Source organism: Triticum aestivum, chromosome 7B (assembly GCF_018294505.1).
Source record: "Triticum aestivum cultivar Chinese Spring chromosome 7B, IWGSC CS RefSeq v2.1, whole genome shotgun sequence".
Lineage (NCBI taxonomy): Eukaryota > Viridiplantae > Streptophyta > Magnoliopsida > Poales > Poaceae > Triticum > Triticum aestivum.
The window spans coordinates 422,461,680-422,476,864 of NC_057813.1; the positions used below are offsets into that span (position 1 = coordinate 422,461,680).

Below are 15,185 nucleotides of genomic sequence, written 5' to 3' on the forward strand. Positions count from 1 at the left end.
ACTTCGCGGCATCTGTGGCCACATCATCTGGGGCATATCGTGCTAACTTGCTGAACTCATCCACATACTGTCCCAATGTACAACTCCCCTGGCGTAAGTTGCGGAACTCACGCTTCTTCAAACTCATGGCTCCAGCTGAAACATGTGCGGTGCGAAAGGCCTGCTGAAACTGATCCCATGTAACAGTAGCAATGGGGTAAGTGGTGGTGAAATTCTCCCACCAAGAGGCTACGGGTCCATCAAGCTGATGTACGGCAAACCGCACTCTCTCCGCACATGTGCATCCAGCAATGGTCAGCTCCCTCGCAATCTTGCGGAGCCAATCATCTGCAACAATCAGCTCGGTGCTGCTAGAAAACACTGGTGGATTCAACCTCAGAAAATGGGCTAGGTTGTCAACAGGGGGTGGTGGCGGTGGGTTGTTGTTGTTGTTGCCTTGGTTCTGGATCATCATCTACATCAAGGCATTCTGCTGTTGGATCAACTGGGTGATCTCCGGCGGGAAAGTGAATCCGGGGTCACGTCTCGGAGGCATCTGATGGGTTAGAGGGGGTGAGAAAACAGAATAGAGTAAGGTCTATGAGAGATTGCACTACCCATATACATATGCGGCAAATACATTCAATTCACACCACTCAATATCAAACAAGATTCACACAAATGATCTAAACTAGTATTACAAATCGGTCAATTCTAACTACTTGGAAGAATACTACTTAGTAACATGGTGGTCGTCTAGAAGTTTTGATCGGTGGAAGACTCCATAATATCAGCTCCAGCTTCGTCTTCATAATCATCATCACTGTCATCATCTGCATTACTGTCTGTGTTGGTGTCATCCAATATGATGTAGTCCTCCGAACGAATATCCACTTCAGGTTCTTGCTTTGGTTTGATACGTCCATTTTGCATCATGCTTTTATATCGATATTTATTGCATTATGGGCTGTTATTACACATTATGTCACAATACTTCTGCCAATTCTCCCTTATTTTACAAGGTTTACATGAAGAGGGAGAATGCCGACAGCTGGGATTCTAGGCTGGAAAAGGAGAAAATATTAGAGACCTATTTTGCACAACTCCAAAAGTCCTGAAACTCCACGAAATTTATTTTTGGAATTAATAAAAAATACTGGGCGAAGAGAGTACCAAAGGGGGCCCACACCCTGTCCACAAGGGTGGGGGCGCTCCCTACCCCCTCGGCGCGCCCACTGCCTCGTGGGCCCCCTATTAGGCCTTTGGTGACCATCTTCTACTATATGAAGTCTTTTACCCTGGAAAAAATCATAAGCAAGCTTTCGGGAAGAAACACTGCCGCCACGAGGCAGAACCTTGGCGGAACCAATCTAGGGCTCCGACGGAGCTGTTCTGCCGGGGAAACATCCCTCCGAGAGGGGGAAATCATCACCATCATCATCACCTTCAATCCTTTCATAAGGAGGGGGTCAATCTCCATCAACATCTTCACCAGCACCATCTCCTCTCAAACCCTAGTTCATCTCTTGTATCCAATCTTTGTCCCAAAACCTTAGATTGGTACCTGTGGGTCACTAGTAGTGTTGATTACTCCTTGTAGTTGATGCTAGTTGGTTTATTCGGTGGAAGATCATATGTTCAGATCCTATATGCATATTAATACCCCTCTAATTATGAACATGAATATGATTTGTGAGTAGCTACGTTTGTTCCTGAGGACATGGGAGAAGTCTTGCTATAAGTAGTCATGTGAATTTGGTATTCGTTCGATATTTTGATGAGCTGTATGTTGTCTCTCGTCTAGTGGTGCTATGTGAACATCGACTACATGACACTTCACCATGTTTGGTCCTAGAGGAAGGCATTGGGAAGTAATAAGTAGATGATGGGTTGCTAGAGTGACAGAAGCTTAAACCCTAGTTTATGCGTTGCTTCGTAAGGGGTTGATTTGGATCCATATGTTTCATGCTATGGTTAGGTTTACCTTAATACTTCTTTTGTAGTTGCGGATGCTTGCAATAGGGGTTAATAATAAGTGGGATGCTTGTCCAAGAAAGGGCAGTACCCAAGCACCGGTCCACCCACATATCAAATTATCAAAGTAACGAACGCGAATCACATGAGCGTGATGAAATCTAGCTTGACGATAATTCCCATGTGTCCTCGGGAGCGCTTTACTCCATATAAGAACTTGTCCAGACTTGTCCTCTGCTACAAAAAGGATTGGGCCACCTTGCTGCACTTTATTTACTTTTGTTACTTGTTACCCGTTACAAATTACCTTACCACAAAACTATCTGTTATCGATAATTTCAGTGCTTGCAGAGAATACCTTACTGAAAACCGCTTGTCATTTCCTTCTGCTCCTCGTTGGGTTCGACACTCTTACTTACCGAAAGTACTACGATAGATCCCCTACACTTGTGGGTCATCATTTCACCATGGGTATTCCTAGCTTCTCCTTCAGATCTTCATGCTTCTCTAGTAGCACAACAATTTCTTCTTCATATCCATCGCGTGTTGACTTGAGTTCCTCTTCTAGCTCGATATTCGTCTTCATCACCTTCTTGGTCTTCTTCATGATAGTGCACATCTAGTTCTCATATAGACGAATGTGCTGATCCATCTCATGAATGTACGCTACAATTGATCCATCCTTCCTGGTACGAATCATCTCCCATTGCTCGTCTCGGCGTCCACATATCTGATAGACGGTGTCTTCAAGCTCCTTGTGGTACACCTCACAAATGCGTCCAAAAGTGATGTGGGCTGCCATGCTCTTTCCCAAGCTCCAAGTTGGTGCATCCAAGGTGACCTCAATGGGCTCCGTTGTTGGTGCAAACGTCCTCCCAGGTACATGAACTTTGATCCTCCAGCGCTCTTCTTCTGGTAAAGTTGCAGTGAAGATTCCAGTGAAGCTTGGTAGTTCAATGTTAAGGTACTTCGTGACTTCCTTCAAGTGTCGTCCGAAAGGGGTGTCATCATCTGGCTGAGTGAACTTGTTCCTGGGGTCCGTCATCTATAGAGTAGAAATGGAGGAGGATTAGAAATGAGTAGAGAAGAGTATCTTGTGGCTTTACCTAGTGGTCACGTCCTACAGTCAGCGTGTGCTCTGATACCATCTTGTAGTGACCACGATCCCAACATATCAAAGTCTCTATGCTTAAGTGTCATCCCTGGATCGGTATGCTGACACACATAGTACTCGAGGAATTATAACAAAGTTCAATCACACACATATTACATCAAGGTCCTCATAAAGAGTATTTACATGAGTCCAGCAACTCCAACGGCATAGCTGAGTGCATGACAACGACCTATCGCACCTTATTCTTCGTCGGTAAAGTATGCAACATGAGACGTTGCAGCCGTGTAGGTCAGCACATGGAATATGCTGGCAGAGATACACTTTAGAGCAATTGAATGCCAGAAACTATATCTACATGCATATTTGGCTCGTGGAGGCTCTAAGTTTAATGTTTTGCATAAAGCTAATTTTTTTTCCTACAACAAAGGAATAAATTTTATTTACTACAAAGTTTATACCAATGATTGAGAAGGTTCCTCCAACTCAAATCCAAAAATTAACCAAGTATCATCATTAAACCCAATTCATTAATTAAAGAGTGATGAGATCAACATAATATCCACTTCTAGATACTCAAATTGTCCATAACCAGTGAAAGCACATTTGCTCCCTGGGTGGTTTTGGTAATTAATGACAACATACTTTGTGGTTGGACTAATGCTTTTATCAAGTATGTTTCAGGAAGTTCAATCACTCTGGCATGGCAAAAGGACTGGAAAGGTGGACACCTAAGATGCTAAGACAAGCATTGGCAAAAGCTCAAGACTCTTTTTTTTGGTTTAGTGATCCAAGATCACATTGAGTCTATAGGAAAGCCAATACTATTAAAAGGGGATGAGGTTATGATAATGATCTGGTTGCTCAAAGTGCTTAGTGATCTATCTCCCAAACCATCAGCAATCTTTCATTCCAACATACACTCATAAGTAATCTCGGTCCCACCGATTCCATAAACTCAGTCACACCGAGATGAACCACCTCAGCCACAAAGCCAAACCCTAGTAATTTCGGTTTTTCCGATTCCAAACTCAGTCTCACCGAAACTAGTGTTGCCAACCTTCTGTAACCTTCTGTCATCAAATCGGTGTCACCGAGATGATAAAGTCGGTCCCACCGAGATTGGAAAACCCTAGTCTTTGGAAGAATCGGACTCACCGAGATTGTATTTTCGGTCCCACCGAAAATCCCAACGTTCACAAGATTTGAACTTTCGGTTTCACCGAGTTGTCAACTTCGGTCTGACCGAGATTGGTCAAATGTGTGTAACGGTTGGATTTTGTGTGGAGGCTATAAATACCCCTCCACCTCCTCTTCATTCGTGGAGAGAGCCATCAGAAAGAACTACCACTCCTACCTTACATTTCTGAGAAGAAAACTACCTACCCTTGTGTTGAGATCAAGTTGCTCCACTCCCACCATATGAAACTTGATTTCTAGCCTTCCCAAGTTGCTTTCCACTCAATCCTTTCTTCCACCACAGCCAAATCAGTGAGGAGAGTTGAGTGTTGGGGAGATTATCATTTGAAGCACAAGAGCAAGGAGTTCATCATCACCAACACCATCTATTACCTTTTGGAGGGTGGTGCCTCCTAGATTGGTTAGGTGTCGCTTGGGAGCCTCCGTCAAGATGTGGAGTTGAACCAAGAAGTTTGTAAGGGCAAGGAGATCGCCTACTTCGTGAAGATCTACCCCGAGTAAGGCTAGTCCTCCGTGGGCGTATGCCATGATGGCATAGACAAGGTTGCTTCTTCGTGGACCCTTCGTGGGTGGAGCCCTCCGTGGACTCTCGCAGCCGTTACCCTCCGTGGGTTGAAGTCTCCATCAACGTGGATTGACGATAGCACCACCTATCGGAACCACGAGAAAAATCTCCGTGTCTCCAAATTGCGTTTGATCTTCTCCACCTCTCTTTACTTCATGTGCAATTTACTTTCCGCTGCCCATACTCTAGAATTGCATGTGTAGTATGCTACTTGACTTGTGCAATATGCTAAATCTGCCAAGAACTTGTCTTTGTAAAAGGCATAATTTTTATCTTGTCGAGTAGTCTAATCACCCCCCCTCTAGACACTCTTACCTTCAACGATCCTACAATTGGTATCAGAGCATTGATTTCCATTGCTTTGGTTTGCACACCATTGGAGGAAGATGGACGTGTCTACGTTTGGGAGTGTTAGCCATAGAGTGCCTACTCTTGATGGAGTGTCCTATAGCTCGTGGAGGATTGAAATGCTTGCTATCTTTAAGATGTACAACTTGCGCAAATATGTTGAAACCCCATATGTACCTCCATTTGACCCCTTGCACCCTACTATGGATGAAGAGCTTGATTTGCTTCGTAACCTTAGAACTGTAAATCTTATCATTAGAGGTTTACCCGATAACTTACTTGAGCTTGTCACAAACTTTGAGTGCGCCTATGCCATATGGAAGTTCTTGGAAGAACTTTGTCCTGACTACTCTTTGAGAGGTCTTGATGAATTTCTATACAAGACTATTGAATTTGATATGATGCGCCCCAATGATCCCAACTTTGATAAATGCTTCTTTGAGCTTCGTGATCTTATGAAAAAGAAGGGTGATCCCGGACTTATCAATGTTCTAATTAGAAATGCTCTTGTATTGCATTCCGATGATTATTGTCACTTTGACAAAACTAATGCAAGTCATTGTCAAATTGACCTAGGTGTTGATGATGAACTATCTATGGGTCAATATGATGATGAGCATGAGCATGATGACAATTACTCCGATTCGGACACCGAGCTAGACAAGATCATGAAGAGTCTCAATCTTATGGCAAATCTGAGAGACTACATATCCGGTGGAAAAGAGTGGATTCTTGATAGTGGATGCACCGATCACATGACCGGAGACGAAGACATGTTTCGAGAGCTTGCAAAGAACGATGGTCCACGCAAGTATGTGACTTTTGGAGACAACTCCAAGGGTAAGGTACTTGGCCTTGGTAAGGTGGCCATATCTCATGATAGCTCCATTCAAAATGTCATGCTTGTTGAATCACTTGGATACAATCTACTTTCCGTGTCTAGATTAGCTGACTTTGGATTCAATGTGCTATTCACCGAAATAGATTTCCAAGTTTTTCGTCGTGACAATCATAACATGGTATTTACCGGTATCCGTAGAGGTGATCTATATATCGTTGATTTCACTAAGAAAGCTCAACCTAGAACTTGCTTCATTGCTAAATCCGCTAAAGGTTGGCTTTGGCATAGAAGGCTTGGACATGTTGGTATGCGTAATCTAGATAAGCTAATTAAAGGTGATCATATTCTTGGTGTTAAAGATGTTTTCTTTGACAAAGATAGACTCTGTAGTGCTTGTCAAGCAGGAAAACAAGTAGGTGGAAGTCATCCCGTGAAGAACATCATGACCACAAGGAGACCGCTTGAGCTTCTTCATATGGATCTCTTCGGTCCCAATGCTTACAAAAGCCTTGGTGGTAACTCCTTTGGTCTAGTAATAGTTGATGATTATTCCAGATTTACGTGGGTATTTTTCCTTGATGAAAAATTGCAGGTTCAGAGAATCTTCAAAACCTTTGCCAGAAAGGCCCAAAATCAATTCGAGGTGAAGATCAAGAAAGTTCGGAGTGACAATGGAACGGAGTTCAAGAATGCCCATGTGGACTCTTTTCTCGATGAGGAAGGAATTCTACATGAGTTCTCGGCAACGTACACACCTCAACAAAATGGAGTTGTTGAGAGGAAGAACCGAACGCTCATAGAGATGGCGAGAACGATGCTTGACGAATACAAGACACCGAAACACTTTTGGGGAGAAGCCGTCGAGACAGCTTGTCATGCTATCAACAGGCTTTATCTTCATAAGCTCCTCGGCAAGACTTCATACGAGCTCCTCACCGGTAACAAACCCCAAGTGGGATACTTTCGTGTCTTTGGTTCAAAATGCTATATCCTTGATAAGCATCGTCGGTCTAAGTTTGCTCCTAAAACTCATGAAGGCTTTTTCCTCGGTTATGGATCAAACTCCCACACCTACCGTGTCTACAATAATTTCACCCGAAAGGTTGAAGAGACGGTAGATGTGAAGTTTGATGAATCTAATGGCTCGCAAGTAGAGCAAATGCCTATTGATGTAGGAGACAAGGACCCATCGGAAGCCATTCAAGATCTATCCATTGGAAAGATTCGTCCCATGGAAGTGAAGGAGAGTACCTCATCTACATATGTGGAGCCCCCTACCTCACGGAGAGATGAACCTCAAGGCAACATGGAGGCTTCCACAAGTGGAACTCACCAAGATGAGGAAGTGCAACAAGAAGATCCACCACAACCTCCTTCCCCACCACCTCAAGACAACACCAACAACAATGAAGAAGAAGAGGAAGATGAGGATGATGAGGAAACTCAGCCGCGACCACAACAAAAGCTATCTCGAGTTCGAGCAAGAATCAAGAAGAATCATCCCGTGGAACAAATGATGAATGACATCGACTCCGGGAGAATTACTCGCTCTAAAACTCGTTTAGCTAACTTTTGTGAGCATTACTCATTCATTTCTAGTCTTGAACCTATGAAGGTAGAAGAAGCGCTTGAAGACCCGGATTGGGTGAACGCTATGCATGAAGAGCTACACAACTTCGAGAGGAACAACGTCTGGACTTTGGTAGAGAAGCCCAATGATGATCAAGACGTCATTGGAACCAAATGGGTGTTTCGGAACAAGCAAGATGAGGATGGACAAGTCATCCGCAACAAGGCTCGTCTCGTAGCTCAAGGTTACACACAAGTCGAAGGTATGGACTATGGTGAGACCTATGCCCCCGTTGCTAGACTTGAGTCCATTCGCATTCTTCTTGCTTATGCCAACCACCATGATATTACTCTCTATCAAATGGACATTAAAAGTGCTTTCCTAAATGGTGAAATTGAGGAGGAAGTATTTGTGAAACAACCTCCCGGATTTGTGAATCCTAAAAAGCCTAATCATGTTTACAAGTTGCACAAAGCTCTTTATGGTCTTAAACAAGCCCCTAGAGCTTGGTACAAATGCTTAACTAGCTTTCTTCTTGAGAAAGGATTTGAGATTGGTAAAATAGACTCAACGCTTTTCACGAAAAGGGTTGATAGTGAACTGTTTGTGTGCCAAATATATGTTGATGATATTATCTTTGGTTCAACTTACCCTCATTTTAGCGAGAAGTTTGGAAAGCTCATGTCCGAGAAGTATGAGATGTCCATGATGAGTGAACTCAAATTCTTCCTTGGGTTGCAAATCAAGCAATCTAAGGAGGGTACCTTTGTCTCACAAACAAAGTACACCAAGGATCTCTTCAAGAAGTTCAACATGCAAGAAAGCAAAGGTATGAGAACCCCCATGCCTACTAGTGGACATAATGACTTGACAAAAGATGGAGAACCTGTTGATCAAAAGGTTTATCGATCCATGATTGGTTCTCTACTATATCTCTGTGCTTCTCGTCCTGACATAATGTTGAGTGTTTGCATGTGTGCTCGATATCAAGCAGCCCCTAAAGAATGTCATCTTAAAGCCGTTAAAAGAATTGTGAGATATTTGATACACACACCTAACTTTGGCATTTGGTATCCTAAGAGGGCCTCTTTCGATCTTGTTGGCTATTCCGACTCGGACTATGCCGGAGACAGGGTTGATAGAAAGTCAACTTCGGGTACGTGTCAATTTCTTGGTCGATCCCTTGTGTCTTGGTCCTCCAAGAAACAAAATTCAGTATCACTATCTACTGCTGAAGCAGAATATATTGCTGCTGGTTCATGTTGTGCTCAGTTGCTATGGATGACACAAACGCTTAAGGATTATGGGATACATGCGAGACATGCTCCTTTGCTTTGTGACAATGAGAGTGCGATTAAGATTGGACACAATCCTGTGCAACACTCTCGCACGAAACACATTGAAGTTCGTCACCATTTTATTCGTGATCACATTGCCAAGGGTGACATCGATCTTAAGCATGTTCGTACTGACAAACAGCTTGCAGATATCTTTACAAAACCACTTGATGAGAAAGTGTTTTGTCGCTTAAGGAGTGAGTTGAACATCATTGATGCTTCAAACTTGGAGTGAAAACTCCATTGATGCATGCAAGGCATGAGCTTACATGACTAATCCTTGATATTTCTCTTATGATGATGATCATATGTCTTGGACACATTTGCCCCCTTGTATTGCATCTAACTCCTTGCAGGTACTTGGATGGTCTACATTCCACAAGATTACCACACACTCAAATCTTGAGTAATCTTGTCATTGACCAAGTATCTAGCCCTTTGGGATGTTGAGTACAAGGAACAAAATTCCACATATCCTTTTTGACACTGTGTACATCTAGTATTTCACTCTTGTCATCTTGGATACTCTTGAGTATTTCCTTGCTTGCCTAACCCATGTAGGAAGATGAACTACACAAGTTGAAATGGTGCTCCAACTTCACATTCAATGAGCACCTACATCAAGTTCACCTACATGAACAAAGCAACAACAAGCCCAAGGTATGTTCTTCACATCTTGAAGGAGCTTTGCTCAAAGTCATGAGTACAAGCAGCTTCATAAGATGTGATCACATCAAATGCTTAATTGAAAAATGGCAACCCCATTTTGAGCTTAAACGATGAGTATGACCTATGATCAAATGTTCTCATTTGACTCCTAAGTCAATATACTCAAACATAGGTGACTTTGTCGCCGACCCTTATCTAGATGAAGTACAAATGTTTTGGAGTTTTTCTATTTTCTCTTATGTTCTCTCATTGAGTTTTCTTTTTTATCAAAAAAAAACTTCATCTAGCAATCTTTTTCATTTCTATTCTTCTGTCTTTGTGAATATCTTTTTGGCTCTGATCAATTCCTTGAAAATCATTTACAAATTCATTACAAATCTTTTGGAACATTCCTTGCAAAGTGAGCTGAATTATTTCTGTATTTCCTTGGAATTAAACTCGGCGTCACCGACCCAAAACTTTCGGTCTGACCGAAAAAGGATCTGCCCTAAGTCCCAGACTTTCGGACCCACCGATCCATCTAATTCGGTGTCACCGATTTTTCCTTTAGGATAGCATCTTCTGCAGCTCAACTCAATGATTCTTTATGCATGTTTCTTATAGCACAGTTGTGATTCTTAAGGATCCCACTTCTTTCCTTCCATCTTTCCTGACCTTCCTAGTTTACTGTCCTTTTCGGCACTTGATGTCAAAGGGGGAGAAGATTTAGGGGGAGCTTAGGGGAGATTGGGAGATAAGGGGAGAAGAGAAGATTTAGGAGGAGAAGAAGAGCAATCTTACCTTAAGGGGGAGAGAATCACATCAAAGCTTTGCCGTGTTCCACATTGGATATTACATTTGGCATCATTCTTTTGATTTTGCTTTCCTCGCTCTCACAATTGAGATCTTATGAAAAGCAAAATCTCTCAGAGCTCATTGAAAAATCTTTCAGTCTTGGGAGACATGTTTGCTGATTCAAGCTTGTGCTCAATATGAGACACTCTTTACACATGTCATCCCTGGCTTGGTACTCTTGATGTTCTTGCAGTTGGATGAAGAAATACTCTTGTGTTATCTAACCTTGTTTTCCCAAGTTTATTTCTTCAGGTACAATGCCAAGGAACTTCAAGGTAAGTATATGCATCTTGCATAATGTACATGATGGTGACTTGCTTGTGAATATCTGTTGCAAGAAATCACCATGTACATATGCATTATCACTCACTTCTTTTCAGCTGCTCTGATGCATATAGCCAAGCTGCATGTAGCACATCTTGCTGTTCTCTCTTGTGTGCTTGTGGTAGTCCAAAACCATAATCAATGAAAATCTTGCACACTTGTAGGGGGAGTCTGTATACTACATGTTTGTCAAAGCTTTAATGATAATTCTGTCTTTCTTTCAGTAAGCTTTGATGTCTTGTTTTGTGTGTTGCCATCAATTACCAAAAAGGGGGAGATTGAAAGCACATTTGCTCCCTGGGTGGTTTTGGTAATTAATGACAACATACTTTGTGGTTGGACTAATGCTTTTATCAAGTATGTTTCAGGAAGTTCAGTCACTCTGGCATGGCAAAAGGACTGGAAAGGTGGACCCCTAAGATGCTAAGACAAGCATTGGCAAAAGCTCAAGACTCTTTTTTTTTGGTTTAGTGATCCAAGATCACATTGAGTCTATAGGAAAGCCAATACTATTAAAAGGGGATGAGGTTATTGTAACGACCAAATCTCGAAGGATTTGAGTCTCTGTGCTTACCGTGCTAGTCCCTGGATCGAACTCGCTAGCACACACAGTATAGATGAATACCAGAATAGCAAGTGCATCATTTATTACAACGTATGATCCAGAATGTATAAAATAAAACAATCTGCATAGCACTTGGCTAGCTTTATTCAATCAAACAGCGGAAAGTAGCAGAAAATAACGATGAGTCCCATCATAGCCCACTGGCGATGCTGAGTGCAGACTCGCGACCCTAACGGTACCTTACTCTTCGTCTGAATATCCTGCAACATGAGACGTTGCAGCCATATAGGTCAATACTTTGAATGTATTGGCAAGTTACACAGGAGTAATAATATAGCAGACCTACATGTATATGCATAGTACAACAAAGGAAGGCTTGAGGGTTTATTTTTGCAGAAAGCTGATTTTATCCTAATAACTACCTAATAGTCAAATTTTTATTTAGTTCTTTTATTACTACAATTAAATACACAAGGTTGAGTTGGCAAAAAATCAACTCCAACCTACCCTTTATTAAGTTGCCCACAAATATTATTAAGTGTCACATATATCAAGATCATCCAACAATTGTAATGGCATAGTGGCTCAAGTTTACCCATAACCGGGGGCACGGCTAATCATGATTAGTTTTAATACTCTGCAGAGTTTAGTACGCTTTACCCACTGGACCCAATCCGAAGATTGAGACGAAGTCTTTCAGAAGAGGTTCCCTTAACCACCTGACGGCCACATCCCACCTACATATGCTACATCTGTCGACACAGTCTGGGCAAGGGTTCCAACAACTGATCAACTAAGCCAGAGCCCATATAGCCAGTGGCCGCACATGGAAGCTACTAGTCACTAAGTCTGTCTGATCTTTTTGAACCTGGGCGGCATTCCACTTACATTCAGAGGGTAAAAACCATGATGTTCTTGAAACCACCCTTCAACACCAATTCCGCCCAGAGGTGAATTAAGTCCTCAATTACTACTCAATTTGATTATATTTATAATCCTCACATAATCTCAATGTATACACGAACCACCCCCGTCTACAAAGCATAGCAAACTACAACTACCACGATTTGCAAAAGACGGGAAGATAGCTCAACATCATATAGCAAAATAATATAGTATTCCTATACATGCATAAATTCATAGTGTGATATAACTACATGCATAGAAAACAATAGGTAAAGGATGATCAACATGTAACTTGCCTTGGTTCTGGTTCAGAAAGTCACACTCCTGACAATAGTTCGCGTCGCACTCCGGACAATCTACACGTTTCACACAATTCAACAAATCAATCACCGAAACACGAATAGAACCAAAATATAAACCAACAGCAAGAAAATCATTTTCAAAAACACAACAACAGAAGCTTAACAGCACCTAAATTGCACTACGGTCACAACGCAAAAAGAATCACTCGAATCCGATAAACGGTTTAAGAGTTATGGCCTCCGGAAGATTTAATTCAAATTTAAACGAATTCAAATTTAAACAGTGCAAACATGTGCAAAGTCGGTACTGTGATAATCTGCTGATTTTCCTGAGTGCACAGGAAAAAGAATTACCTAAATTGGCTATATAGAATAAAAGATATAGCTAGTTGAAGTTAGAGTTGAAATCTGAAAATAAAACAAAAGAAAACAGAAATCCCCTGCGTTACTGTAGCAACTCCTGTGCGTGTCCTGTAGCGAAGTGCCATGTGGCAGCACCGGATTGGTCAGCGGCTGCTGTGCGCGTGTGCTCACCAGAAGCAGAGGAAAACGGCGGCGGCTTCGGGCGTCGGCGGCGGTGGCTCTCCGGCGAGTCTCCGGCGAAGGTGAAGCGACGGATGGGTGCGGCGGTGAGTGGCGGAGGTGGTGGTGGTGTTCAACGGCGGCGGGGCGTCCTCTGCGGGCGGTAGCGACGAGGTGAACCACGGTGGTGCCCCGGCGAAGTTGGGCGTCGGCGGCGGCATCGTTCTGGTGATCTGCAGGTCACCCCGATTGGTAAAACGAGTGCGGCGTCGAGAGGGGGTTCGAACGGTGACAAGCGGAGCGGCCGGGCGTCCTTACAGCGGTGGATTCGGACGGTCAACAACGGCGGCCTCGGAGCTCCTCCGGCGAGATCCAGACGGCGCAGCGGCTTCGAGCAGACGAGAAAAGAAAGGGGAGGGCGTGCGCTAGGGTTCCCGATGGCCTTTTGCTCGAGCGGGGAGTCCCAGGGGTGCACGGGGTCGGACCAGGCATCGGATCGATCCGGATCGGCCTCGGCGTGCGCGCGGCGGCGCGTCCGGCTCGGTGAAGGGGATGAACAGGGCGCGGGACCCGCTGTCAGCGGCTGGGGCGAGGTGGATCGGGCGCGGGCGAGCGATGCGGGTCAGGTGCGGGCGTACCGCTTCGCTAGGTTTAGCGGGCTGCGGGCGGTGGGGTTTGGTGGGCCGCAGCGGTGTGGTGCGGCGCTGCTGGGCCGTGCAGTGCGCTGCGGCGCTGCGCTGCGTTTTCCTTTTTTTTAAACAAAAACTACAGCAGCAAGACTAAAAATAAATAAAATAAAATACACAATATAAATTCTAAATAAAATACCTAGACACACAGTAAAAATAGCTCTACAGCTATAAACTACGGGAACACTAGTTCCAACTCTAATGCAATTTTGTAAAATATTTTTGATGCAATAGGCCACTCAAACAGCAATAAAACAAACAAATAAAATATTTTGAAGATCACAAGAATTACCAGAACATATCAAATGAACTGGAAATAATATTCTGCACATTATGAACATTTTTAAAATAGGGGAGAAGTCATGTTATCTCCACTCCAAATAAATTGCCTTTTGTTGCATAATGATTTGAATATTACCGAAAAGCAAATAATGCATGGAAAATATGATATGCATATGTATGATCTAATAACATCCTAATTTATGAAAATTGGGATGTTACAAACCTACCCCCCTTAAGATGAATCTCGCCCTCGAGATTCGGGCTGGCTAGCAAATAGGTGTGGGTGATCCTGCTTGAGATCTTCCTCTCGTTCCCAGGTAGCTTCCTCCTCGGTGTGATGATCCCACTGAACCTTGCACAACTTGATTGTCTTGGTGCGAGTAACTCTCTCTGCTGTCTCCAGAATCTTAACAGGTTTCTCCTCATATGTCAAATCACTCTCCAACTGAATTGCCTCAAGTGGCACTGTGTCCCTCAATGGAACATCCATCATCTCTGCATGGCACTTCTTCAACTGAGATACATGAAACACATCATGAACTCCTGACAAGGATTCTGGCAACTCCAGCTGATAAGCTACCTCTCCTCTACGCTCCAAGATCTTGTAAGGCCCCACAAAACGTGGTGCTAACTTACCCTTGATTCCAAATCTCTTAATTCCACGAAGTGGTGAAACTCTAAGATATGCACGGTCTCCTACCTCATATGTCACCTCCTTACGTTTTGCATCTGCATAACTCTTTTGTCTGGACTGTGCTATCTTCAGCCTGTCACGAATCAACTTGACCTTCTCCTCAGCATCTCTGATCAAGTCTGGTCCAAAGAACTGACGCTCTCCAACCTCATCCCACATCAACGGTGTCCTGCACTTTCTGCCATACAATACCTCAAATGGTGCCATCTTCAGACTAGCCTGATAACTGTTATTATATGAGAACTCTGCATAAGGTAAATTATCATCCCAACTGGACCCATAGTCCAAAGCACAAGCTCTCAACATATCCTCCAAAATCTGATTTACCCTCTCTGTCTGCCCATCTGTCTGTGGATGGAAAGCTGTACTGAACTCCAGCCTGGTGCCCAAGGATTCATGCAACTGACGCCAAAATTTGGATGTGAACTGAGTACCTCTATCAGACACTACCTTCCTTGGAACTCCATGCAGAC

The 15,185-nt window shown here is 43.3% G+C and overlaps 1 long non-coding RNA gene across 1 annotated transcript; it reads right to left on the bottom strand.

The window, feature by feature from the left end:
- Positions 1-12,518: 12,518 nt before the first annotated feature.
- LOC123155548 (uncharacterized) lies at positions 12,519-13,519 on the bottom strand. Its single transcript, XR_006477490.1, has 3 exons — positions 13,366-13,519; positions 13,060-13,280; positions 12,519-12,579 (listed from the first exon to the last, which is right to left on the bottom strand). It is a non-coding gene; the product is annotated as an uncharacterized lncRNA (long non-coding RNA).
- Positions 13,520-15,185: the final 1,666 nt, after the last annotated feature.